Genomic DNA, 26,905 nt, shown 5'->3' with positions numbered 1-26,905 from the left:
TAACATTTCTGCTTTCATGTTCTAGCAAGGGGAAGGTAGACAATAAATCATGAGCATGAGTAAAATGTTTAATGTTAGATGTTAAATGCTATGGAAAAAAACAGCAGACAGAGTAAAGGGGATCAGGAGTGCTGGTGGGAGTTGGCAGTATTGGAAAACGGTCAGACTAGATGCCATTGAGAAGGAGATTTGAAAGATTTGAAGGAAGAGGTTAACAGGTTTAACTTAACTCATATCTGAGGGAAGAGTGATCAAGGTATAGGAAGGTTCAAAGGTGGGAATATATCTGGCATGTTCCAGGAACAGCAAGAAGTCAATGTAGCTAGAGCAGAGAAAGCAAAGAAGTACGGGAGAAGGGGTCAGAGCAGTGGTGAGTACTGGGGGAGGCGCTGATCCTACAGAGCCACTGTAAAGATCTTGGCTTTGCCTGGCCAGGCGTGGCTCCGTGGTTGAGCATCAACCTAGGATCCAGGAGACTGCAGTTCTAATCCAGGTCAGGGCACGTGCACGGGTCACAGGCTTGATCCCCAGTTGGAGGCATGTAGGAGGCAGCAGATCAATGACTCTCTCATCATTGATGTTTCTATCTCCCTCTCCCTTCCTCTCTCTGAAATCAAAGATATATTAAAAAAAAAAAAAAAAGGCAATGTATTTTCCCCACATAGAAGCTTTACTCATTAAAAAAAAAAAAAAAAAGACCTTGACTTTTACTTTGAGTGAAATAGGGAGTCACTTCAGGATTTTTGAGAAGCGGCATGATGTGATGTTTCAAATCACTAGAACAGGGGCAGTGTGCTTTTTGAATATTTCTGAATCCCCACATAACAGAGAAACTAGAATGAAAACTGAAAACCCTTGGATGACATTTAGCTCAAAACTAGGTGACAAGATATCCTCAGAGACCCTGAAATAAAAGTGGATAGAAGCAAATCCTCAAAACCACAATGTATGGCATCAGCTCACACCCCCAGGCCTCTTAAGACCTCCATCCAGGTCATCCCTTCTGGATATCATACGGCCCAGTTCATTCCCAGTTTGTATCTGTCCTGTTCCATTTTCTTAAGCTTCCTGTTTCCTGCTAGTTTATTTGACAGATGAAATAGAATCAGATAATGTTAATGGTTTAAGGAACTGTTTAGACATGACCAACACACAGATTTTCACAAATGCATTTTAAGCCATGACTTAAAGAAGTAAATCATGATGGAAACATGATGGGAAACTGTTTAGACATGACCAACACACAGATTTTCACAAATGCATTTTAAGCCATGACTTAAAGAAGTAAATCATGATGGGAAAATACTTAGCAGAAGCAGCGGGACCACTTTGCCAATGAAGGAAGCTCGATTTTCTGCCAAAGGCCTCTCTTGAGTCTTGCCTGAAGAATAAGCTCATGATGAATGCCCCACATGCATCAGAAATATTTGCTCCCATACAACATTTACCCAGACCCCTTTTGTTTCTCTCAGCCTCAGTACACTGAGCTGTTATACCCTTGTGGAGTGATCGAGCATGGAGGAAGTAGCACAGAGTGATGGAGGAAGGGAGCACTGAGTCTTACTTCTGAAGGAGTTTTCAGGGTAGAGGCTCATAGTCTCATGTTCTGTGATCTGGGGAGTCTAGTCACTGCCTCTCAGGGCCAGTCTGGGCCCAGGGTTCAAAGTCATGGGTGTGTGAGGAGAATACACTGCCCCTTGTAATCTCTGCATCACCCCACAGAGAGGGATAGAAGAAACATTTGGTGATGGAAAAATTGCCTGTGTTTTCCTCCACTCCCTTTTTAGCACCCAACCTCAGTTCTCTTAGCCAGGTAGTACATAAAGCTGGACTCCTCAGCACCCACCCTAACAGACCCTCCAGGCAATGGATGAAGAGGTGTGTCCAGACAGTGGACACTCACATTCCAGCTCCAGCCTTATACCGTGCAAACAACCAATGTTCAGTTCCCAGAAATCATTTTTGGCCTCTGAGACATGGGAGAAAAGGGTACTAGGGTATTTGACCTCTAGAGGAGACAGTATTTGTATGGCTGAAGATTTTCAGTGATGGTGTCTCCTTGCCCCCTGTGGATTCCCAAGAGGCAGGTATAGAACTTGTGAGCACTAATCCTTTTATGTTATAGGGCTTTTATTTTGAGATTTATATTGGTCCTCAGAGTATCCATAAACCTGAAATTGTGTAAAATCTTCATAAATGTGTATTTTTTTCTGGGTATTTTGGCTATAGTTGTGTTTTGTTTTTAAAATCAGATTATTTGTGTGTATGAGTGGGACCAAAAATTGTTCCTAAAAACAAACACTGTCCTTTCACTATTCCTTTTATTATCCCTACATGGTAAAACATGTCCTTCTCACTTTCTGCTACTTTCTCTCATAATTTTCTAACCAATAAAAAATACTAATAAAAGCCCAGCCAGAGTGGCTCAATTGGTTAAGCATTGTCCCATGCACTGAAAGGTTGCCAGTTTGATTCCCTGTCAGGGCACATACCTGGGTTGTGGGTTTGATCCCCAGTCAGGGAGCATACAGAAGGCAACTGATCGATGTTTCTCTCTCTGTATCTCTCTTCCTTCCTCTCCCAAAGCATTTCCTCAGGTGAGGATTAAAAACATAAACAAAAAATACTAATAAAAAACACTTACAAATATTTGCCCAGGGATTTAGAAGATCAAAGCTCTCAGTGTCCTTTAAAAGACTTTACAGAGACCCTGTGAGGCTAAGTACTATGACCACTGTGTCTTACAGAAGAGGAAGCTGAGGCTCAGAGAGGCAGGCAGATAATCCAAGGGGGATGTAGGATTCAACTCAGGTCTTTCTCATTCTGAAGGTAGCTCTTCTCTCACCCAACACAGAGCTGAAATAGTACAACATAATGTCACTCCATCTGTAGCCAGACGCCAAGAAATTGTGTGCACATGGAAAAAACTCCCACTGAAGTAATATACACTTAGTTTTTGGTGGGAAAGGATGAACTGCTTCATTTGTAGACAAATTGCCTTTGACACATCTTACTAGTGTGTGAGTGTGTGTGAGTGTGTGTGAGGGGTGCTGGGGGGGCTGTTATTTCAGAAGCAATTGAAGGTCCAGGATGGAAAAATACTCTTACAGAGAAAAACATTCCCTTTCCACCAGTTCTCAGAAGTGTCTCCTACCATTGCCAGTCTCCTAATTGTCATCTGTAAAGGCTGAGACTGAAAGGAGCTTTGCAGTGAAGTTCAAACAGCTGCCCACTTGCATTTTTCTAGCCCACAGGCTGTTTCTCTACCCAACAAACATAGTTCTATGTCACTGCAGCCCAGTCTCCTGTGGCTGTAACAATACCCTGAAGGCATCTCAGACAGTTGAGGAGTTCACACTTTTATTAATTTCTTCATTTGCCACCTGTGTTCTTTTTGGACAGGCTTAACATTCCCCAGGCCCTGGAGAACAGGCTGCAGGGGAACTGTGCCCTGCTGACTTAAAGCTCAAGTTCCATGTTGTTCTCTTTAATCTGGATCTGTAACCCCTAGGAGTCCTGCCACATTGTGTGGCCTCTCATAGTCACCTGGGGCCACAGCAACCTCTGGGCACAGATAGACTCACAGCCCCAAGGGAGAGCCAGACACAAGAACAAAATCAGCCAGTCTCCCCTGCACCAGCCTCACCTCCTTCTTTCCTGTCCCTGGAGCTTGGGCCCACTGTACAAACACATAGAATCTGCCTTGTTATATAAGTTTCCTGGTCCCTGATCTTGGTGACTCAGCATGAGGTGGTGCCCTGCTCTTTCCCAGCCTGGGGCAGCATGCTAGCTGGTGCCAGGTCAGCGGCAAACTGGAATGGAAAACAAGGCCTGCTAATGGGGTCCAGCTGAACAATCTTCATTCCCCATGGTGTCTGGCAAGGCTGGGACGCCCATGGGAACCATCCAAGGGCTGCTGTGGAGTAACCCATGGGTGAAATTCAACACTCTGCTCGCTTCCTGCTTCCTCCTCTTCTCACCTTTGGCTGCGGATCACAGATGGTTCACATTTGGCTCTCCTTTGCCCTGAGGCTGCCACTTTCTGGGTCCCTGTTGTGAACTGAGTTATTTGTGTCCCCTCCCAAATTAATATGGTGAAGCCCTAGTCCCCCAATGTGATCGTGTTAAGAGATAGAACCCTTGAGAGGTTTGGATGAAGTTATCAAAGTAGAGCCTCTATGATAGGATTAGTGCCCTTATAAGAAGAGGAAGAGACCAGAGTCCCCCTCCTCTCTCTGTCATGTTAGGATACAGCAGGAAGGTGGCCATCTGTAAGCCAGGAAGAGGGTCCTCACTAGAACCCTATCAGGCTGGCACCCTAATCTCAGACTTCTAGACTCCAGAACTTGAGAAAATAAATTTCTGTTGTTTAAGCCACAGAGTCTATGGTATTTGTTATAGTAGCCCAAGCTGACACAGAGTCTATGGTATTTGTTATAGTAGCCCAAGCTGACTAAGACAGTCCCACTGACTTGAGTCTTCACCTCTGGGCTTTAGCAAGGCTCAGGCAGAAAGTGATGCTGGGCAGGAGGATGGGTCCTTGGGTATGCCTCAGGTTGGACCCAAACTGTTTTCTCTACCCCAGGTCCCAAGCACAGAATAAGCAATTGGGAACAGTGGTTATAGAGAGGACAGACTGACTGATTTTTGGCCTCTGTCAGACTCTCCCTCATTTCCCTCCCATGCAGGCAGGTCACTGAGTTTTCTTTCCAGGACAGGGGTAAGTCCTGGCATCCTGCTAACTATTGGTCTAGGAGCTTGAGACCTCAGATTCTAATACAGGCTTTGCCACTAACCAGGTGTTCAGGGTTAGGCAGGTCACTTTCTCTGTACCCTAGTGACACTTGCCTTAGAATTGTTATTCATTAATAAAAATTGTGTTGCTTTTCCCAGTGTTGGGATACAGTGCTAAACAAGATGGTTATGATCCCTGTCTTAATGGAAATTGCATTCTAGACTGAAGAAACACAAAACAGGAAGATAAGACAATTACTGATTGTGATCAGTGTTCTGAGGGAGATAAACAAAATGATGAAATAGAGAATAACTTGGAGGAGGTGATATTTATTTAAAAACCTCCACCTATAAGCTGCCAAAGAGCCAGTGCTGTCAACCAGGGAAGAGTTTTCAGCAGAATTATGGGCTAACAAAAGTAAAAATTCTTTTTGAAGCCCTTAGTGCAACACAGATATCAAGTTCAACATGAGTTAAAGTGCCTTCATTCTCTGTTCCTTTTCCCCACATTCCTTGATCAGAGCCTGGAGTTGACACAACTGGTAGTGCCTGGAAAGCAGTGTTGGGATAATTTAAGTCACATAGGAGGCCAACACAGGGGCTCCTGGTGGGAGGGTGTGGTGGGAAGACAGTGGACTAAGAGTTCTGTTCTTGAGGACATGACGACCCAATTTATACAGAGAGGCCCTTCTCCTCCCACAGTCTCGTGTCTCCAAATACTTCAGTTCTTTGTCACCCTTCTTTCAACATCCATCTTGCATTTATGAAGCACCTGCTAAGAGATAGGGATCCTCCTCTCAGGAACTCGGGAATTAAGAGCCCCTCCTGCTTGTCTTAGCCTTATGGAGAGGCCACTTTTCCCAGCCTGGCCATGTTGGCTACAGTCCATTTTGCTTGTTTTGCTCTCCATCCAGATCCCTTTGGGGCTCCAAGCATGCTGTGTTTGTAAGTTAATGTTGTTTACCACCAAGAGGGGCCATCTAGGGGCTGGAATGTTTCAGCAGGTGTGTTCTTTCTGGACAGATGTCCGGAGACATATAGAGTGGTCATGCAGGCCATCTCCCTCAGGGAATCCTAATAGCAAAATTCATGAACTGACCAACTGACCTCAGCACAATGGGCACAGTGGGCACAGTGAGGCTCACTGCTTCACATTCCCTCTGGGCATGTCTCCTTAGAGCCAGGAACATTGGACAGAGGGCCGCGGTATCAGGGTTTTCACCTGCTAAGCATGGGGCCTGATCTGCAGTTTTGTATCTGTTACTTTTGCCCCTTTGGCTCTAACATTCTCTATTGTGACTTTAGGGGGACAGTGGCTTTCAAACTTCAGTGGGGAATCAGAATTTCTAAGACCTTGTGAAAGTGCTGAATCAGTAGCTCATTGACTTGGGGGCCAGGAATCTTCATTTTTAACAAGCATTGAAGAGTGCTTCTGATTTCAAGTAAATTACAGTTTGGGAAACATGGCTGTTAAAAGCGGTCACTACGAAAATGTTATTCAGTTAATTCCTCCCTTAAAGGGCTGATTCCTCATGGAACCTTGAAGGCAAGCTGTCAGACAGGCTTTCTGGAGGCAACACTCCTCAGTGATAGCCCTGACACTTCACACAGCGCCGGGGCCCAGAGCATAGGCTCAGTAACGCTGGTTGAATGAATGAAGGGCCAAGCGACTTGGAGAGATAGGGAAGGGAATTGGGGTAAACCATCAATTACTACTTTGTGCCACTAGAATGCAAATTCCAGAAAAGTAGGGGCATGTTCTTAATTAATCCCTGGGCCTGATACATACTGAAAATGCTAAATGAAGTAATGACATCACCTTCTCTCTCTCCCTTGGGTGAGAGAGAGAATCTGAAAACCCACTGAGGGTAGTCCCACCCTATCTGAAGAGAGTCCCCAATTCAAACTGACTCCCATAAGATCGGTATTAGATGATTAGAAACTGAAGTCAGGTTAGGACTTCAAGGTATTTTTGATACCCAGTGACATGGCAAACACATAACTCAGGATAATAAAGTGAGTCACACAATTTCTATTGTAGTGAGAAAAGCTGGGGTGGTTCATTTCCCTTTCTTTGCCTTAAACACCAGGGCCAGAACAGCTGGGCCATTAGGAAAATTTACTAAATAACAAGCCTCATTAAAAACAAAGAAAGAGCAAATTAGATTGGTATTGGAAAGTCATCTTTTAGCCACCAGATGGGCAAAAATTTTTTAAAGTCTGACAATAGCAAGTGATGACAAGGATGTAGTATAATAAAATCTCTAGCAGACTGCTTGGCAGTGGTTCAACTACTTTGGAATGAGGAGTCAGAAAAACATACACATAGCATAACATCATACAGTTTTTGTACCATACACATAAGTAATCATAAGAACATAAACAGTAGTAAAATGTAGTAAATAGTAAAATAAAGTGTTAAGTAATTAGAAAGCAATGAATATTACTTTTGTTTGTAATATTATTTATTTAATTGTAAGTTTTTATAATTTTTAAATTAATGGCTATTTAACAGCTCTTAAAACTTCTGAAATTGCAGCAACCAGCATTTGTCTGTACAAGTGAGCTCCAACACATGTCACTGCATGTCTCCTAACTGAAATGTAGCTCCTCTGTGGTAGGACATTCCATATTAGTTTTATGGAACATAAAAGGCATTTAATAAAAGTTGGTTGAATGAACGAACAAATTCATACATTGCAGGGCATCTTGCAAAAGTTCTGGTAGTATAAGTGGCCTGATTCTGTTCATACAGCATCTATGATGTCGAGGTCTCCTTTACGGTAAGGGTCTCTACTAGGCCTAGGAACTGTTCTTATATGTTCACACCCAGAGAACAGTACAGGTGTACACCTGACTCCCATGGCAGGGAGAAGAGTGTGTAACTGACAACCAGAGGAGTGAAGGAAGAGCCCAGGGCTTTTTACCTGAAAGAAAAGCTTGTAAGACAGAAGTTCAAAGGCAGGCCGGGTGCCATGTGCTGAAATGTGTGTGTGTGTGAGAGAGAGGCAGAGGTGAAGGGTTGGGGGGGGGGGGGGTGGTCATTTGAATTTCCTCATGTGGCTTTGAAACACATCATATTAGGCTTTCCCTCTACTGATTTACCTTCCTCATGATCAAATTGCACGTTTGACTTTAGTGACAATTAAAACAGGTGTTTACCATCAGCACACCAGGGAGTGGCCCTGGTCAGTGTGGCTCAGTTGGTTGGAGTGTTGTCCTGTGTACCCAAGGGTTGTGGAATCGATTCTTGGTCCAGGTCAAAGTCCAGGTGTGTGCAGGAGGCAACCAATTGATATTTCTCTCACATTGATGTTTCTCGCTCTCTCCTTTCCTCTTGCTCTAAAATCAATTTAAACAGTAAGAGAGATGGTTTGTTTCTAGAAGAAACCAATATGAAATCAAATGCTTTGTTTTGGGTATTTTGTCTATTTTAAGAGTCAGAACCAGGAACAAAACTGATAACTAAATGCTTCCTTGGTTCTTGCAAAGCACCCCAAACAGAAACCAGCCTACAAATGCTGCTTCATGAGCTCCCATTGTTTTTAGAGTAAAATCTCACTGCAGCCTGACTTCTGCCTACCGTGCCAACAACCTAATAGATTTCCATCTCTGGGCTCTCTTTCTAGTCCTGATACCCCTGGCTTGCTCTCTCCTCAAAGGCTTTGAACAGTCCCTGTTATCTGAATAGTCTTCTTCTGGCTCCTTAAAAGGATCACTCTTTTTCATTCTTCAGGTCTCAGCTCAGGTGTCACCAACTCAGAGAAGCCTTTGCGGACCTAAGTTGTCCCTCATCATTTATTTTGCCCACCACCCTATTTATTTCCTTCATTGCACTTACAATAGTCTTTAACTATTTTGTTTACTTGATTATTGCTGGCTCCTCCATTAATGTTAAGTTCTTTCTGGTTAAGGACCTTGTCTACCTTGACCCTGCTCTAGTCTCATCCTTCAGCAAATATTTGTAGAATGAACAAATGAAAATGTAAAAGAGGATTTCTCAAGGAATCAGCTGTAAGCCTTTTTAGATCAAGACTGCTCAATATTCACTCCCAGAATTCCTAATTCTGAATGTCTAGGCAGAGGCATTTGTAATAGCTTCCCGAGCTGCTAATACTTCTGGTCCGGGGATCATACTTTGAGGCACACTGCACAAGATTTGTACCCTATTAAAGTACATTGTTGACCAGTCACAGCAAGGAGCCTGGTAGGGGGATCAAGTTGAGAAAGAACAGAAGTCAAGACCATTGACCTCAAAGATACTGTGGAAAAAGTAAGGACTCTAGGGCAATGGTCAAATTCCTTTTTATTCAGAGATCCTAGGTTTCTGAGATAAAAGGCTGCTTTTCCAATGAGGAAACCATGGTGGACACACAGATCTTTCCTTCCTCGACTGCAAGAATAAGCAGAGCTAAAAAATGGTTCTTAGGCCCCAAATTGAACATCCATCATATTCATGAGCTGCAGTGGGACCTGTGTTCTAAATCAATTCTGGCTCCAACAATCCCCAAAGATCTAAACCAGAGGTTAAAAGTGGGGAAAAAGAGAAATTATTATCTTCATCCAAAGATAGTTTTCCCCAAAGTGTATTATGAAGAATATTTGTTCTGTAGAGTTGCACCACAGCAGAGGAGTTCCATAGTCAAATGAAATGAGAGGATGCTGAAAGGAGCCATATCCCCTTGTGGGAGACTCACAGTGCACATCCGAGAAGTCTTGTCAAGAAATCAGTTTAAGATTAAACTCAGTCTTTAGTAATAGGAGGAAAGAGCATTTCTGCTTATAACACATATTCTGTGGCATGTATTTAGAAAAGCACTGCCTTTGGATGCCTTCTCTTTTCAAAAGGAAGAATTTTTTTTTTTTCCAGGATGGAAACTTCATGTGGGCATATAAGAACAATTTGATTCACACACACACACTAGGCAGCCTCGGGCCTCAATCCCCACATAGGCAGGAAAGGAGGTATCTAGACCTTTCCATTTCTCTTCCCTTCCAGATGAGAAGCTGCCCATAGGTATGACCTTAGTTGCTGCCTGGGTGAGGTGCAGGGGCTGCTCTTTAATGGGGCGGTTTGGGCGGGTGGAGAGGAGGCGGAAGCTCTGGGAGTAGGTGATAGGCAGCCAGGAAAGTGCTGGCCTAGGGATCATCAAATGGAATTTTCCTCTGGAAATCCTTTTGAACTAAGTGGATTTGAATGTTGCACCCCTGGTTGCCTAGATCCCATGGCTAAGTGATTTGGTCTTCATTTTCCAGTAATGATTAACACTGCTATAATCACTGCAGTTTAGGGACAATTTGTGTAACTGTGGTGATGGAAACAAGGGGAAAGCCCCTCCCCAAACCCCTCAGCAAAACCTGCTTTCCATTTCTGACTGGTGGAAGAAGAGGAACCCTAAAATATTCCTGTGTTTGGAAGGATTGCTCTGCCTTCAAACACTTCTCAGTTTCTTATTATAACTGTTTAACAAAACACCCAGGTTGGGCTAATGGATGATATTTTCATTAGTCATTCTAGTGAAACTCCAGAAATGGTGTTTTTTTAAACGAGGAAGCAGAGGCCGAGAGGCCCAAATCTTTTGAGGGCAACAGCAGGAAAAGTGTGGTGTCTTGAATCCTAACCCATTGGAGACCTCTGGTGCTTCCTGGCAAGTCGTCTGGGTCCCACATTTCACTTTAAATAAACAGGTTGGATCTGATAACCAGGTGAGGTCAAAGAGTCATGGCCCTGGGATGGAATGCATTATATAATCACTGAATTGCAGAGGGGCCACCTCACCCTCACCCCCAGCAACTAACCAACTCCAAAAAGCATGGCTTTGTTTTTTTATATTGTTTCCAAAAGCTTTGCTCTGTCCCTCCTCGCTCCCTCCCTTCCTCACTTCTTTCCTTCCTTCCTCCTTTCCTTTCTCTCAATGAAAAAAATAACAAAATACGACTCATTTGAGAGAGGCAACAATAGAAAGCCATCAGAATACACCTGGGAGTAAGGGGAGCGCTCCCTTTTCTATGACACGGTACAAGTTGAAGAACATCAAAACTGGGAGGGACCTCAGGGATTGTCCTGACCCACCTACTCAAGGGAGATGGTGCCCCAAAGGCTAAGCTCTTGCACAGGGCTCCTAACCGCAGCCCTGCCTCTTTCTGCTACTCCAGGCTAGAGTGGGAGCAATATTTGTTACGTAATTTCACAAATCCTGCTGGAGCTCTCTCTGAAACAGGGCATGACATGATACTTTCTGTAGCCTTTACGCTAGTATCCTCTGGCCTGTGCTCAGGACTTAGCCAGCTTGGTTATATCTGTGGGCTGACTGGGTGGGCTGAGGTGGGGACGAGATGACCAGCCTGCAAAGAAAGGCTGCTTGTTCTAAAACTAAAGGTATTTGAAAACATGCTTGATGCCTTCTGGGCACTCAGTCAAAATTAGTTTGCCAAAAGGAGAATGTCTGAGGCCTCTACGACAGAGGAAGAGGGAAACTGAGCAAGGTGCGGAGTCCTTCCGGCTCAGGGAAACCCACCAGGGCTATGACATCACTTGAAGCCCCTGCGTAACTGCATCTGTCATGAGTTCACATTCTGGGCCTCAGCCATGCTGCGAAAAGTTGTCTCCTACAAAGGACGTCAATCAGGGCTTGTAGCTGAAGCAAAAACTACTCAGCTCGTCCTTCAAGGGGTAATTCCCTGTTCATAGTTCAGTGTCATTTGATGCAATGGAGCCACTGATGCAGAGCATGGCAACGTCTGTTCTAGATAACTTTTTCTTGTCCTTGCGATACAGGGACATTCTATTATATTGACTTTTTTATGATTGGCAATGTTATCAAGTATCAATTATTTGTTAACCATGTTCTTAAAATTAATAATGTAATGACAGGAACTAAGTGTTGATTATACCTGTGACTATGCCAGTAAAAATAATTTTTAATGTACAGTAGAGAGAGTGATGGAGAAGGCAGGGAGGGTAAAAGCAAGAAAGGGGAAGGGAACACAGAGCTCTGCTAGTGACAGAGTGTGTTGCTGTTGGGGTCTCTAAAACCTTGGCCAAGTTCTCATCTAATTATGTATGTTGTTTTCTCTGGATCCAAAGTCATACCCTGACCTACAAATAAGAGTTAGAAAGCAGGGGAAAGTGTATTTTCCACAGTAGGGTTAAGAATATGTGGTTTATGGCCTCAAAGTGAATTCCCATGTCTGGACTGACTCACTGCCTATAACACAACTTAACACGTTTCTAAGTTACAGCTACAAACAGAAGGAGTCATCAGGACCCTAAGGTTGCTAAGGACATAAAGGCCACCAATTCCTAGGGTTGGAAGGACTGTGGAAGTCATCTAGTCCTTTCTCCTACTTTTTTGCCCTCAGACCAGTGAATTGGGAGGGAGGGAGCTCCTGCCTCTGATTCTGTCCTAAATATCCTGAAATGAGGATAATGTCCTGGCCACCCAGATGCTAGCAATCTCTTCTAGTGTTTAGTTTTAAAGGAACCCATTGTATGGATAAGAGTGATTCATATTATTGTCAGCACATGATACTGTGTCTGGCATAGTGCTGAGCACCTGCAGTGCATATTACCTCATTTAATACAACAGCCTAAATGAGGTGGGCACTTCATTTTACAGATCAAGAGACTGACACATAAAAAAAGTGAATGACTTACCCTAGACCACAGTTAGCAAGTGGCAGAGCTAGGACTCAGACCCAAGTTTACCTGATTTCACATGTCAAACTCTTAACAGTACTATTCTATTCCCTATTGGTAAGAAAGTCCTACTATTATGAAATGGTTCTCTTTTATGTGCTGAATAATTGGTTTTGATTTAAGGGTCAAAAGACATTTAACTTACAAATAATGAGGTTCATTATTAGGGTTTCCAGATTTAGCCAATAAAAACATAGAGTACCAAGTATTTTGAATTTCAGTAGATACATAACTTTGAGTTTAAGTACCTATACTAAAAGTATATCCCAAATATTGCATGGAACAATCTTAACACTAACAATCTATTCTTTGTTTTATCTGAAATTCAGATTTACTACATATCATCTCCTCTTATCTGGCATCTATATTCAAAACAAATGAGAGTAAGTTGGTGAGTTTAGTCTCTCTATAGGCCACTCAGTGTTGCTCTGTTCTATGACTGACCCCTCTCATCTGGGGACCTCCTCAGTCCCACAGTGTCTGTGTCTGTGATACATAGATCATAGATTATAGTATATTCTATAGTATATTCTAATTTATTTTCAAATAGTTTTGTTAAATAGTTGATACAGGCAGAAGACTATATGTAACATATTCTAGTTGTCAGTTGCTGAGTCAGAGGTTATAGGCATAGGCATGTTCAGCATGCAAGATAAGGCCTATTGTTTTCCAAAGTGATGGTACAAATATTGCTCTGCCACTGGTGTACATGTGTTCCCTTTGTTCAAAATCCTTGCCTCACATGGAGTATTGTCAGACTTTTTAAGTTTGGCCTTTGTAGTGGTGTGAAGTGCTCTCACCCATGATTTCAATTTGCATTTCCCTGATACCTAATGAGGTTGAGCATCTCTCCCCAAATTATCTTTGTGTTTTCAAATGTTTGAATTTCAAGGAGTGCTGGAGTCTAAAGTTTACTGTTTTAAGGAAGATACTCAGACATAGTAAGTTGGGAAAAGATTAAGCAGAGAACTCTCCAGATACAGAGTGCACATCAGCCCTCAGTAAACAGCATGAGGAAGCTGCTTTGTATACAGCACTGCCTAGAAACCCCTCAGTTGTCCAACCACCACTTGGTTTCTCCCCAGCCAGGTGTTGTGAAAAATAACTACCAAGCCAGATAGACCTGGATTTAAAGTCTACAGTGTTTCCTAGTTATGTGGCAGCAAGTTATTTTGTTTCTCGATCTCACTTATCTTTATTATTATTCATATATATGTTAAAATATTTATTTTTCAATTATTGTTGACATATAGCATTATATTAGATTTATCTCTATGATCACTTCATAAGCTAAATAAATGTCTAATCACTGTGTTGTATACCTGAAACTAACGTCTGTTTTCTTATCTATAAAATTGATATGAAAAAAAGCCCTGCAGAGTTGCTCTAGGGTTAAACAAGATAGCAAATGGAAAGGACTGCCAGGTAGGTGGTTTTCCAGGCTTCTCTGTATTAAAGAACTGACCAGAAGAAAAACACCTGAAGGAGACCAATACATATTCTGTTCCAAAGCATTAGAATAAATTGTCAGAAATTTTGCACTTAAGATCTTACTTGTGGCAAAGGTCAGCCTAGGGTTTTTCCTAGAATGAAAAGGAGGAGTGGGTTTTGGAGGCAATCTGACTTGGTGACCCCTTTCCAGGCACTGCTTACTGTGAATAGATCATCTGAGAGCTGAATATCCCATATACCTTCAGAGGGAGGTTCCACCACCACCCGTATTCCTGATTTGTGTCTTCTAATCCTTTTATAGTTTAGAGTTCTTCCCGATGCCTTGCATAGACTCTGTCTTGCTTCAGCATCCATTGTGCTCTGTTCTCTCAGTAAACAAGCACTGCTATGAGGCAGACTGCACACATGAACTACACGGCAACATCCTGCTGCATTTTAAGTTCTGCCAGTTGGTTCACTGGCCTGGTCAAGTAATCTGTGTTATGGAACATTGGGCCTAGGCCAGACCTCTTGATTCACATGAGAAAACCAAGGCCCAGAGAGGCCCGGTACCTGGCTATCATACTACAGCAAGGAAGGGGTGGGAGCTGGGTTTCAACTCACGTTTTCTGAGTCACAAGCTTACAATTTTTTTTTCTGTTCCCTTTCACTGAGGGTCTCCTTTTACTGGGCATGTGTCCAAAGAAGAATCCTTTAGGCATTTCCAAGGGCCAAATTCAAATGTCTTATTCCGGGGTCAGAGGACTCTAGTCTCAACCTTTAGTATTGCTCCTCTGGAGACTGCGATGCCAGTAGAGATTTTATGTGCTTTTGAGGGATACCAGGTGTCACAGGTGAAGCTGGAATATATTTGTATCTTTTTTTAATGGAGAGAGGTGCTTTCACCCAATTTTTAGAAGGGCGTCCAAGACCTAAAAAAAAGGCTAAGTAATTTATTCATTCTTCATTCATTCAGCAGATATTTTACGTGCTTATTGTATGTGAGGTACTCTACTAGGCCCAGAGAATATAATAGAAATAGACATGATCCCTACCCTTATAGCACTTGCAAAGTGAAGAGGCAAATGATAAATAATAACACATGAAATCACACCCATGAGAGACTAAAAGAAGAAAAAAGCAGGTTTAAAACTAATCTAGCCCAGCTGGGTGTGGCTCAGTGGTTGAGCATCGACCTATGATCCAGGAGATCTCGGTTTGATTCCCGGTCAGGGCGCATGCCCCGGCAGGGGGCGTGCAGGAGGCAGTCGATCAATGACTCATCATTGATGTTTCTATCTCTCTCTCCCTCTCCCTTCCACTCTCTGAAATCAATAAAGATATATTTTTAAAAACCAAACTACTGATCTAACTAGGCTTTGCATTTCTTTCAGGACTTGATATTGGAGCTTGCCTCTGCTGAGAAAGTCAAACCCCTCTAGAAACAGACTCAGTTTAACTCTGTAATTTGAAGGTATGGTAGTTAAGTCCCTAAGTCCTTGGACCCCCCCTCCAGTTTAATAGAGTTGTTTTTCACAGCCAGGCTGATTAGATTAACCCTTCCTCCCTGCCTCTCAGGCAGGCAGGATAATTTGAGCTATAAAAGGCGAGTCTGTTTGCCCTGGATTGGCAATGTACTTTCCCCCTTTCGGAATCTCCCTGCTGATTCCAGCTGCTGCTTGTGTAAGACTAAAAGATTTGAAAGCCCCAGAAAGACAAATCACCAAGAAGCTCTGCTGAATTTTTAAAATCTGTGGCTTCTCATAATGAGGACCATGTTCAGAATTTTATCTCAGATCAGGTTTTTGTTCTTGCCGAGTAGACTTTTCATATGTGCACATCTATTGTTTAAAAATGCCAGTGATTTACACCCCCTTCCTCCATTTCTAATCCTTAACAAACTCGCGGAACAATGAAACATTATACAACAGAATTACTATTTCTAAGTTGGTGTTCTAAATTTACCTATGGAGATGGGCAGTACAAAGAAGGGGTAGCCTGTTGAAAGTCTTACAACTCAATGGCAAAGATGAAATTTGAATCTAGGACACCTGATTTCTGGGTCTCTGCTCTCCAGGCACTAGATTAGATCCAATGGCCTCGCTCAGGTTACACATGTATGTGCACACAATGTTATCAATGCTGTGGGATCAGTTGATTAGAACTTTCAGTCCTTACTAATTCTAGGGAAAGTGTCACACCATCAGCTGAAAGGCCAGCTCTGATTAGAGAAAACCAGAATGGCAATTAAACACAAATGCATGGTTGTTACACTTTGAAGTGACAACACAAACACAAGTAAATGAAATTAGAGATATGGGGGAAGGCATGACTATCACATGGGGAGTGAATAATGAAAGGTTAATGATGATGTATGATTAAGGTGCCAGGTCTGTATCTGAAGTTCTCTTGGTTGTTCAAAGGGGGTGTGAATTGGTTTGAACTCAGCTGATGGCTTCGCTTTTCCATTACCTTCCTTCTTACCTCCATCTTCCCCTCTCTCTCTCTCTACCATCCATTCATATGTTGGATCTGGTGGGGAGGTAACAACCCCTTTCCCTGAGAGGCTCTTTAGGGATGTGCTTCTAGCCTTAGAAATGAGTTAGCTTTTGGAGTCTCCTTTAGACAACATTGCCTTCTTCAATCCCCCAGCAAGGGTATGGGAAAGTGTCAGAAAAGGGAATGGGCCTGAACTGGAGAGTTACTATTTCTGGATAGCCAGGCCCTGGTATCCATGCTCAGAGCAGGGAAGGTTTCACGCACAGGTGGAACCACATTAGGCACTGTGTTGTCGCACCTCTTAAGCCCATGCAGCATTGGTCCCTGGGCTGAGGGACCAGCGGGGAGGTGGACTGTCTTGAATTAGAAGAGACTGAAAGCCAAACTGAATAGGAGACTGTTCCTTCATAGTTATTGTGACTCGGCCAATCCCAGGATTTAAGCTCAGGACTGTGAGGCTCCAGGTTCAGTTCTCCAGGGAAATGCCATCTGTTGGGGATACTTATTTCTGAACAGCAGAAACGCTATTAATTGCTGTGTGGCATACCTCCTATCACCCTTGCCCCAGTAAGAAAGGGTAGGGGTCAGGCATCTGCCATCACCCAACTCACCTTCTTTTTGCATGTTCTGTTACCTGAGGTCACTGTTACACCCCTCACTCTCTTGGCCCCACACATACACAACCAAACCTTCCCTTAGTTTTCAAGCCATGACACGCTTTAAATGCTTATGTCAATTTTTATATACAGTCTAGTCTTTGTATCAAGTGTTCTAAGGTTCAATATTTGCCTAGAGTAAATAGGGAAGTGCTGTTAGAAATTTATTCCTTAGGATCTTATTTATGTCTTAAACTTGACCAGCACCTTTTGTTACCACAGTTGTTTTTCAGTGCAGTGCCTATAGGCTCGCCTTTGTGACTTTTAATTTTGAATGCATTGTTGGTTGACACTTATCCCTAGAATAAATGTCTACCCTTTCTTTAGTCAGTACAACAAATGCACATGACAGTTTGGGCTGGCTGGCCTGTTCAGTGCCATGAGTTCAGTGCAGTGATTTGATCAGGGCTACCTTCTCAACACTCCTTTGGTCCCAGTGCATAGCCACAGCACACTCTACTCAGGAGTGGAGCCCTGGCTTGGGAACTGGTGAATTCCTTACAGATTTCAGGTGCATAAGCACAGGCATACAGAGAGAAGAGGGACCCATCTGCTGGCTTGAAACTCTGGAGACAAATTCCTGTCCAGTGCCCAGGAAAGCTGGTTTTCTGGCTAAAGTCTCAGGGAGACTAGGAGTTCTTAGGATATGCGTTATCGAATTTGGGACTAGGTGGAGAGAACGGGGAAGGAAGACGTGCTCAAGTCAAAATTGTGGGTGACATTCTTGATTTTTTTCTCTCCTCCATACCCCTATTAGCAAGCCTGTCAGTACCACCTTCAAAGCATCTCCTGAAGTCACATCTGTTTACCTTCACTATCATCACCCTAGACAAACCTCTGCCATCCTTCAGCTAGTCCACTCAATTACCTCCTCCAACTAGTTCTTGTGTATCTTCTCTTCCTGCTTTCTAGTTATTTCTCCATGCAGAAGATAGAGAAATCTTTTATAACTGCAAATTAGATTACATCTCATTTATGCATAAAGGCCTTCACCAGCTCCCCCTTGTTCCTAGAATTACATGGAGCTCTTTTCCAAGGCCTACAAGCCCCATGTGCTATGGTTCTTGCTCATTTCTTCAGTGTCTTCTCATTTTACTCCCCTCCATGGTTACAGTTCTCCAGTCACACAGGAGAACATTCCCAGCCGAGCATTTGGATGCCTTGGGGCCTTTGCTCTCACTCTTCTGACTTCCTGGAAGTCTCTATCCCACTTCTTCACCCAGCTGGTCCATTTTCATGTTGCAGGTACCCACTCAAATGGGCCCTCCTCTGAGAGGCCCCAGATGATTTCTTCATCTGAAGTAGTAACACTCCCCATCCCTACCCCTCAGTTGCTGTCTCATCACCATATTTTACTTCTAGCATTTATCATAATCTAAAATCACCTTCTTTATTCATCTCTTTACTTATTTTCTAACTTTCCTGCTAGTATGATGGCAAGAGGCACTTATTTCTATCTAGATCTGTGCTGTCCAGCATGGTAGCCACTAGATCCACATATAGCTGTTGAGAACTTGAAATGAAGCTAGTCTGAACTGAGATGTGCTTTAAGTATATCACACACCAGATTTTGAAGACTTAGTATATAATATATTCATAAATTTATACTGCTTACTGTTGAAATGATAATATTTTGGATATATTCAGTTAAATAAAATATATTATAAAAATTAATACCACATTTTTTAAACAACTATTTTAATGTGGGTGCTAGAACTTTTAGGTTAAGTACATGGCTCACATTATATTTCTGTTGGTCAGGACTAATCTGGATCACCATATCTTTGTTCAATGTGCGTTAAATACTTGCTTACTGAATGGTTGTTTATTTGCTTCCACTTTCCCTTTGAAATTTACTGAAGATAAGTGGCCTCTAGAATTGTCCATTGTTCTTCATTTTCTTATTCAAGTTAAGAGAGAACATCAACAGAAGAACTCCTAGCAGGGAGCCTAGGCTGGGAGGCTGGGATTAGGGAGAGAGTGGGTAACCCAGGATGGTGGCAGTTTCAGCAGCCAGGGATCTTGCCTTAGGCCTCTGAGGTGACAGAAGTTTTCCCAGAACCATCTTGACACAAGCAGTAAGTCAAATAAACAAGGCAGAGGTTTGCTGGAACCTGCTCTCCATCAGTCCTAGTTGCAACTTTCCTGTATCATGTGAGCCAAGGAGCTGGCTGGAAAGTCATCTCATTTTACCAGCCCAACCTGAAAAACGCCTCTTTCTGCTTGTATGGTGGGAGGAAATGCAGAATTTGGAGGGCCAAAGTGGGGTGAAGCAAGGGAAATAACTATGGGGATTGGGAAAGCCCTAATGACTCCCCCCCCCCCCAAGACAGAAGGGGTTTAAAACTTCAAGTTAGGGAACAGTGAAAACTCTTAGGGAACTCATTAGCTGGGTTTATCTAGATAATCTTAGGGAGACTGGGTCACAATTCACTCCAACAAAACACATGCACACATCCTAGATGTGTGTGTTGTACTGTCAAGCGGTCTATTTGGCATTAGTATCTAAAGGACAGATTTCAACCTGTTGCCACTTCCACAGGGCCCTGCCAAGTGAATGCCGAGGTGGGTAATTCTCCCTGTAGGGATCATCCCCCACACTTTTGTACTTGCTCTTTCCTCCCCTCTGCTTCCTTCTTGGAAGCCCACCCACTTTGAACTCAACACTGAGGATGGCTCAACTGTCAGACCACAGTAATAGTGTAATGGGGTGAGGGTGGCTTGGGGCTGGGCATTCTCAGAAGCCCTCTCTACACTTCTGAGTGTCTCCTCCAAGTGAAGTCTCCTCCAACCTTTTCTCCTCCACCCCCTAGCCCCAACCCTCCTTTTCCTCCCTGACCTCTCAAGCTAGCTAGTTCCCTCTGTAAGAACTGGGGTGTGACTGTCACCGCCTGCAGCAGGAGCTACAAGCTCTGGAGAAACAAGCTCAGATTGTTTAACGGTGATAGAATCAAGTTGGGGGTGGGAGCTAGAGGTTGGTTAAGGGAGATAAGAGGAACACAAAAGGGAATTTAAAAGATCTGGCAATGAGTAGACAAGGTTGGAGCCAGAGGGAGGAGGTGGGGGTGTCCTTTAGCTGACCTGAACCTTGCCTCTTCTCCCTGGTTTTCTCCCAGCACTTCTCTTCCCACCCCCAGAGGTCCTGGGAAATCTGCCAGCTTATGAACATGGTAGTTTCAATTTTTTATTAGAAATCCCCCTCTTGGCTCCTTTGCCTCATTCTCCTCCTACTCCTGCAGATGTAGAGTCATTGGTGGCCTCTAAATCTACCTCTGAGCTTGATTCTAGACTGATGTGCCTGAGTTATCTCTACTCTGTGGCTTTCAACTCGCCCTTGCCCTCAGATAAAGGTAATGGCTTTCGCTGGACACAGTGCTGGACAACAGGAAAAAGGGACAGGCCATGGGGTAGGAAGATCTACAGGTCTTTGTACTCAGGTCATTCAGCTTTCATCCCTGCTTCTTGATGAGATGGAGTCAGGGCAAGGCAATCTACATTTGAAAAACAAAATATTTACTTATCATTACTAGAATCATATTTGCTCATGGTAAAAAAAAAAAGTTGGAGAGCACAGAAGAAAGAAAAGATCACCCAATATTCCACAACCTGGGAAAAATCTGGCATTTTAATGCATTTATTTATTTTTCTTTGTTCAATGCTTATCTTTGTCTCTATCTTTGCCTATAATACATGGTATCTACCAATTGATAGCCTGCTCCCCCCTACCATTGGCATTCTTTTTTTGAGTGTTTTCCCATTAAAAAGTCTTCCAAATCAATGACACTTAATGAATAGATATTTGCCTTTCAAGACTAAGACAGTGTATTTATCCAGGAATTAATTTTGATTTGGAAATGATGACATTAACAACCCCATTCAACACTACTCCCCCCCAGCACCACCCCTGACTTCTGTCTGATCCACCTGCCTTTCTCACAAACTTTCAGACACCCTTCTCTGTGAGGCGTAGTCTATCCAGATGGTATTTGTGGGCTTGGGTGGCATGGAAGGCTGGGAGTAAAAGGTGGGTATGGGGATTGTTTATAGTTGCTCATTCCCTGTCTTGAAGTCCCCTTGACCAGAGAACGTCCTTGGGAATGGAGTGAATCAGTTACCTGGCAGCTGGGATATGGGCTCAGAACTATGTGGGTGAATGTTTTGATGCTCAAGCAAGAAAAATGATTCAACATGTACTCTGCCAAAATAAAGCTGGATCAGACAAGGGAGTTTTATCTGTTTTTCTGGGAGTGCCAACATGATTCTCCCACATCATGGTTTATTTTTCTGGTTCCCTGGGTTGCCCTTAATCTGGCATGTATTCTAGAACAGATGTTCTCTTTCTGTAAAGGTGGTGGCCTGCACAGCTCAAAAGGCCATGGTCAGAGCCTATGTATCTAGTCCCTCAAAGGCACAGTTCTTGATAATATTTTGGGTCCTTTGGGGCTAGCACAAGACAGGAGAGAAGTGTAGGTGGGAAATACATCCAACAGCAGCTGTAAGAACACCTCAAAGAAACTAGACACAAGCTGCAGGGGAGAGTTCCCAGAAAAAGGCATTAGGGGCCAAATTTCTCAGCTTTGAGGGTCAGTAGATGGACTATGCTGGAACTGAGACCACTGGGAGTAGGAAAGAAGTGAGAGAAAAACAGTAAAAGTGAAGGGATAGAAGCAGGGTTTGATTGCCCAAAGGGCTGGCTATCATGCTTAGGCATCTAGAAAACAAGGGAGGAAGAATAATTTTCCTTCTACTTTTTAAGTTCTTTTGGCTAGTCTAATCAAATTGACATGAGACAGATTAACAGGAGAAAACAACCAAATTTATTACATGTCTGCATATGGAGACTCCATGAGAATAGGGATAAATAGGACTGTTGAGGCTAATATGCCATTCTGGACAAAGGACAGGAAGGTTAGGGGTCTTGGATTTCAAAGGGAAAGTAGGTAATTTGCAGGTCTGAGATAAGTCCAGAGCCATCTCAAGGCTGTCCACAACTGATGAATGAATGAACATCCAGGTAGTGAGTGCTACACGTGAAATATCAGTGGACACAGAGCAAGGTGAGGTCACTGAGGGCTGGGGGAGGAGCTGGAAAAGTGTCAAGGAACAGGAGAAATGTGAACCAGACCTTGAACCTGGTGAGCATTTGGATGAGCAGAGAGGAAAGGAAGAATTGTACTAAGTGGTAAAACAAAACAAAAAAAAACAGCCATGAAGCAAGGTAAGTTTAGGGTACAGACTGGTTTGATTATAGAGGAAGGGGTCTTGAGAGGTAAGGCTGTGAGAGGCAAGTTGAAGCCAGATTACGGAAAGTGCTGGAAAGTAGGCTAGGGACTTCAATTTCCATTACAGGCAATGTCTCTTCCATTTTGTGCTCTAGGCCACACTGATCTGTCTCCACCCACACCCTGTATTTTTTTTTTTTTTTAATGCCACTTATTCTTTAGTATTTATATATTGCCTTATATTATTTTCTCTGTTGGATATATGTATCACACTGTGCCCTAAGCAAGGTTGTAAATCTCATAGGACAGGTTACATAAAGATTTCCTAACTTGATATGACTCAGTGTGATAGTATATCTTAGAAGCTGAGAGGTAAAGAGGGCTTGGGGAGACCCATGGAGAAGCCGGAGTCATACTGTTGTGACAGCTTGCAGCAAGTCCTGCCACGACACAGGCACCATAATCAGCACATTTGAAGACTCTCTGATGTTGATTTTAGAGCTGTTGGGAGTTGCCTTGATGGTTTAGGCCTCTAGTTTGAGCAATTTCTCTGTAGACCGTATTTGATGTACTTCCCATTCATGCATACAGAATCCTCACATGTAAGTGGAGGGGATACTTTTCTGCTGAAGGGTCTTAAACCTTCCAGATTCTTTTGGGATCTGCCCAGTCAAGCTCCTTGACATTCCTGGAAAAAAAATCAAAAACAAAAACAACTAAAGTCTCATTATTTAACAAGATAACTCCTATGGGCCCCAACCCCCTTCCCCGATAGAGATCCTTGTCCTTTGATATTTCCAGCTGCCCTTTCTCAGCTTAACCCTGAGGAAACAACATCAACCAGGAACTTTGGGAATCAGGTGACCAAGGGCAAAAAACAAGAACTGTGCAGAGCAAACATGGCCTGCCTGTATGTTTGCTTTGGTTTAAAGAGTTACTGGAGATAGTATACTAACCTTTTGTTTTGCAGGGAGCTTTATTTTCTTGGTAAATACCTGTTTTTGAGTAGCAATTGGTCTCTGTGTGACCAATCAAACTTTCTTAAAATAGACCTGTCTTTCTTTGTAGATCAGCCAGGATGGTCACAATGACCCCTCGGCCATTAGTCCCACTCACATGCCAGGACCATGGCCAATCAGGAGTGTGTGGGCTTATCTACCCAGGGCATAGCTGTTCATTCATCTCACTGCCTCTTGAATCTAGCTTTTAGTGGCCCTACCACCACCACATGGTAGAGTCCTCACACAAGTGTCTGTGCTGCAGACACTGCTAGAGACTCTCATGGTGGGGCATGTGCATAACCAGTCTCACAGACCTGGAGTAGGTTACTTTAGTTCTACAGACACTTTTTAACCTGATTGTCCATGAAGCAAGGGCAGCTAAATTGAGGTGGGGTGAATATGGGACTGGAAAGAGGCCATACCTAGTAGTTAAAAGGAACAAAGACAAAATCTCCCCTTCCAACAGGAGAACTAAATAATCATTAAAATAAGAGGGTCAGCATGATCCATGAGTCTTATTTGGGAATCCTTGAAAATCAGCATGTCTAAACAACTTCCTGTGCCTTTCTCTTTCGTATAGTTACTGAGCAAGTGGGCCTGACTCTAGCCTTTTTTATGTTTAGTCAGGACAGTTCAGATGAGCAAACATTAAATGAGCATCTAAGTGCACAGTAAGTGCTTCACTGTGCTGGATCCTGGTAGTGGGATCTGAGGCCCTACTCCTGGAGAAGGGAGGTAAGAAGCCTTTATCAGTCACGGATTTCCTTCTTAATCCTAATGGGAAGTGACCGCGATCATGAAGTACAACCACATGCTGTTTGGGGGCAAAGAAAAAAATAGGGAAGGAGTTCCAAGGGGTCAGAAGCTAGAATTAAGGATTTCAGTTTCCAAGAGCACAACTGGTTGATTCTCAAAGTAAATACCATGGCATGTGGTGACTTAAATGACCAATTATACAAGTGGCACAGCAGTCACCAGAACTAGATGAGACCTCCAAGCAAGAGGAGCCAGCACAAACTCTTTGTGGGGAGCAGCCAAACCTTGAACAAAGCCAACAAAGGTTTCTGAGAAGTGCTAAATTTATCCAGGTTGCCTGAGGTGCTTGAGGGCATGAACTTCAGGGAAAAAAGTACCAATGAGGAACCACTTAGATGCCAGAGAGAGAGACCAGAAAAGACAGTACCCATGGCTGGTGAGTCACAAAAACAAAAGAGGGAAATCTCACCAGTGCTGATCAGTAGCAGCTGCTTAATCATATCAGTGTATGGTTCTTTTTGGGGGAGGGGGGGGATTGGACAGGTTACCTTTAACTGAGGCACTTAAGCCATCCTGGGGATTTAGGGGTAACAGAAGACTAGGAACCAACCACATCAAGCTCCCACTACCTCTGATGACTTATAGAAATGCAATATTTTCTCAAAAACACACACACACACAAAACAGATAAAGAGCTGAAAGTTTCAAAAGCACGATTGCTCATACCCCATGATTGGAACATGCAATGTCTAGGGTGTAATAGCTTGGTGACATAATGATAGAATCCCACCTATTAATGGTCCAGAGAAAAAACTATGAGACCATGGTCAATTTGGACAATGTGTCTAATTTGCAAAGAGTTGGAGGAAGCCAAGACAAAGTGTTATCTTACCTGGTCAAGGATAGCTCTCAAGGGTAAGATGAGCAGGAGGAAGTAGAAGGTGAGGGAGCACTTGTTACCTATTGGTGCCTTTTTGTAAATACTATCTCGTTCAATCCTTTGAGGTATGTATCACCCCCATTTTATAGATAAAGAAACTGAGACTCATTGACTTTTCATATTCTCAAAAGATTACATCAATAGTAATTATTAAAGTGAGAGTTAAACAGGCTGCCTAGCTCCAAAGCCTGGTCTCTTTCTTCTCCACTGTGTGTTTTCCAGCTCTCTCTAATCCCAGCCAGGCAGAGCCTCCAGGGAGGGCCTAGTGTAATTAGGACATGGAAGAGGAGACCAGGAGGTCCTTGCTCACAAAACTTTCTGGACATTGGGCCAATCAAAAGCTAACAATCAACCAATATCCCTTCTAGGCCAACTCAACATTTTCCTACTTTGAATCTCCCCCCCCCCTTTCCCCAGGCCCCAAATGACATTTCTCTGAGAAATTCACTTAACTGGGCAAGAGGTAGATACCATTGCCTCTTTTCCTTTGCTTTTAGCATATAACCTTTCTGGTCATATTCCAGTCTCCTCGGTCTTTGGCCTCAGCACAGAGAAAGTGCATGTTTGCCCAACCTTTATACCACATGACTCTGAGCAGCACAGGCTCTGATATGGACTATGTCCACTTAGCAGAGGGGTGGGTGGCCTTCTACTGACCCTTCCAGGAAACACTTGTTCTCTCAGGTTCCACTGGGGCCTGTGCTAGTGGCAACAGTGCTAGGGTGGGGGCAGAGTGGGTAGCAGCCTACTTTCCTGCAGGAAGTCCAGAAATAGTCCCACCAGCTTCTCCAGGATGAACTTCAAATGCCTTTGCTCACCCTTAAATTCTCCCACTTCCTTCCTTCTATCACTTCAAGCATTGGCTACACATGCCTGTAACACATGTGTGACACTCAAGAGGAAAACAAGCAATGAAAATCTCATACCTTAGGTCAAAACAGTTATTCAGAGACCAGGTGTAGGTCCCAGGAGCTCCTTGTCTTCCCCTTTTCTTTCCTAAGGCTAGTATTCCTTAGGATTTTGTCTTGGGTATCTTCTCAGTGTATGCATGTCCAGTGGGCAATCTCATTCTTCAATATGACAACATTCACCTCTTATGTCAATGACTCTAAAATCTCTCTTCCCAGACCCCAGTACCTACCTGTCCACTAGATACTTCTACTTGAAAGTCCCTCAGGACACTGACTGCTCAGTAAGTCACTGTTGAATGCATGGACTGTTGAAACCCTAAAGGTTGGCAGCTGAGGCAAAGATAAGCCTCTGACTTGTTGGATTTCACAGCTCCCCTTTCATTGTTGCTTTGTGAGGCAGTTTGGAATAGTGGAAGGAATCACAAGTTTCAGAATCACCCCCGTGTTCAGACCTTGCTGTAACATTGATATCTGTATGTACTTGAAGGCTACAGAACCAACTGTGACGCAGGCAGTGTGGAGTCCCATTCAGGATTCTAGGTCTGGTTCTGAGGCATGTAAGCTGGGAGCTTTGGACACATACTCTTCCCCCTCTGGCTTTCATGACATAGTTGGATTGGATGATTTTTGAAGTTCTTTCTAATGCTTACCTTTCAGGAGGAAGCATTCCAGTGCCTTTGGGTAGGATGTTTTATTCAGACTAACTAGCTGATAGTTTTTGCTGGAAGAAGATACTATAAATCTCAGCAACTTGGCAAATCATTCTGTTTTTCTATAGCTTTGCCTAGACCTCTCCAAATTGAGCCTGAGAACTAGTTGTTAGTTTCAATACTGTCCAAAATTTAGACTTTAGCCGTAGTAGATGTTTATACAGTAGGCTTAAAGATAAGGGTAAAAATATCCCTGTCCCACACAGACACCTATTTTTGTCTAACTTGTTTATTGTCCTGTTTCCTGAAACATGTGCTGGCAGAAGCAGCTGTTGCCCGAGCACACGGGGCAGGTGCTAGTCTGCACAGGCTACTGGGCAGGAGGGAGCTCTAACTCCAGGCTGGG

The sequence above is a fragment of the Miniopterus natalensis genome, chromosome 19, assembly GCF_054644295.1.
Source record: "Miniopterus natalensis isolate mMinNat1 chromosome 19, mMinNat1.hap1, whole genome shotgun sequence".
In the NCBI taxonomy this organism is placed as follows: Eukaryota; Metazoa; Chordata; class Mammalia; order Chiroptera; family Miniopteridae; genus Miniopterus; species Miniopterus natalensis.
This window is presented reverse-complemented; position numbering follows the sequence as displayed.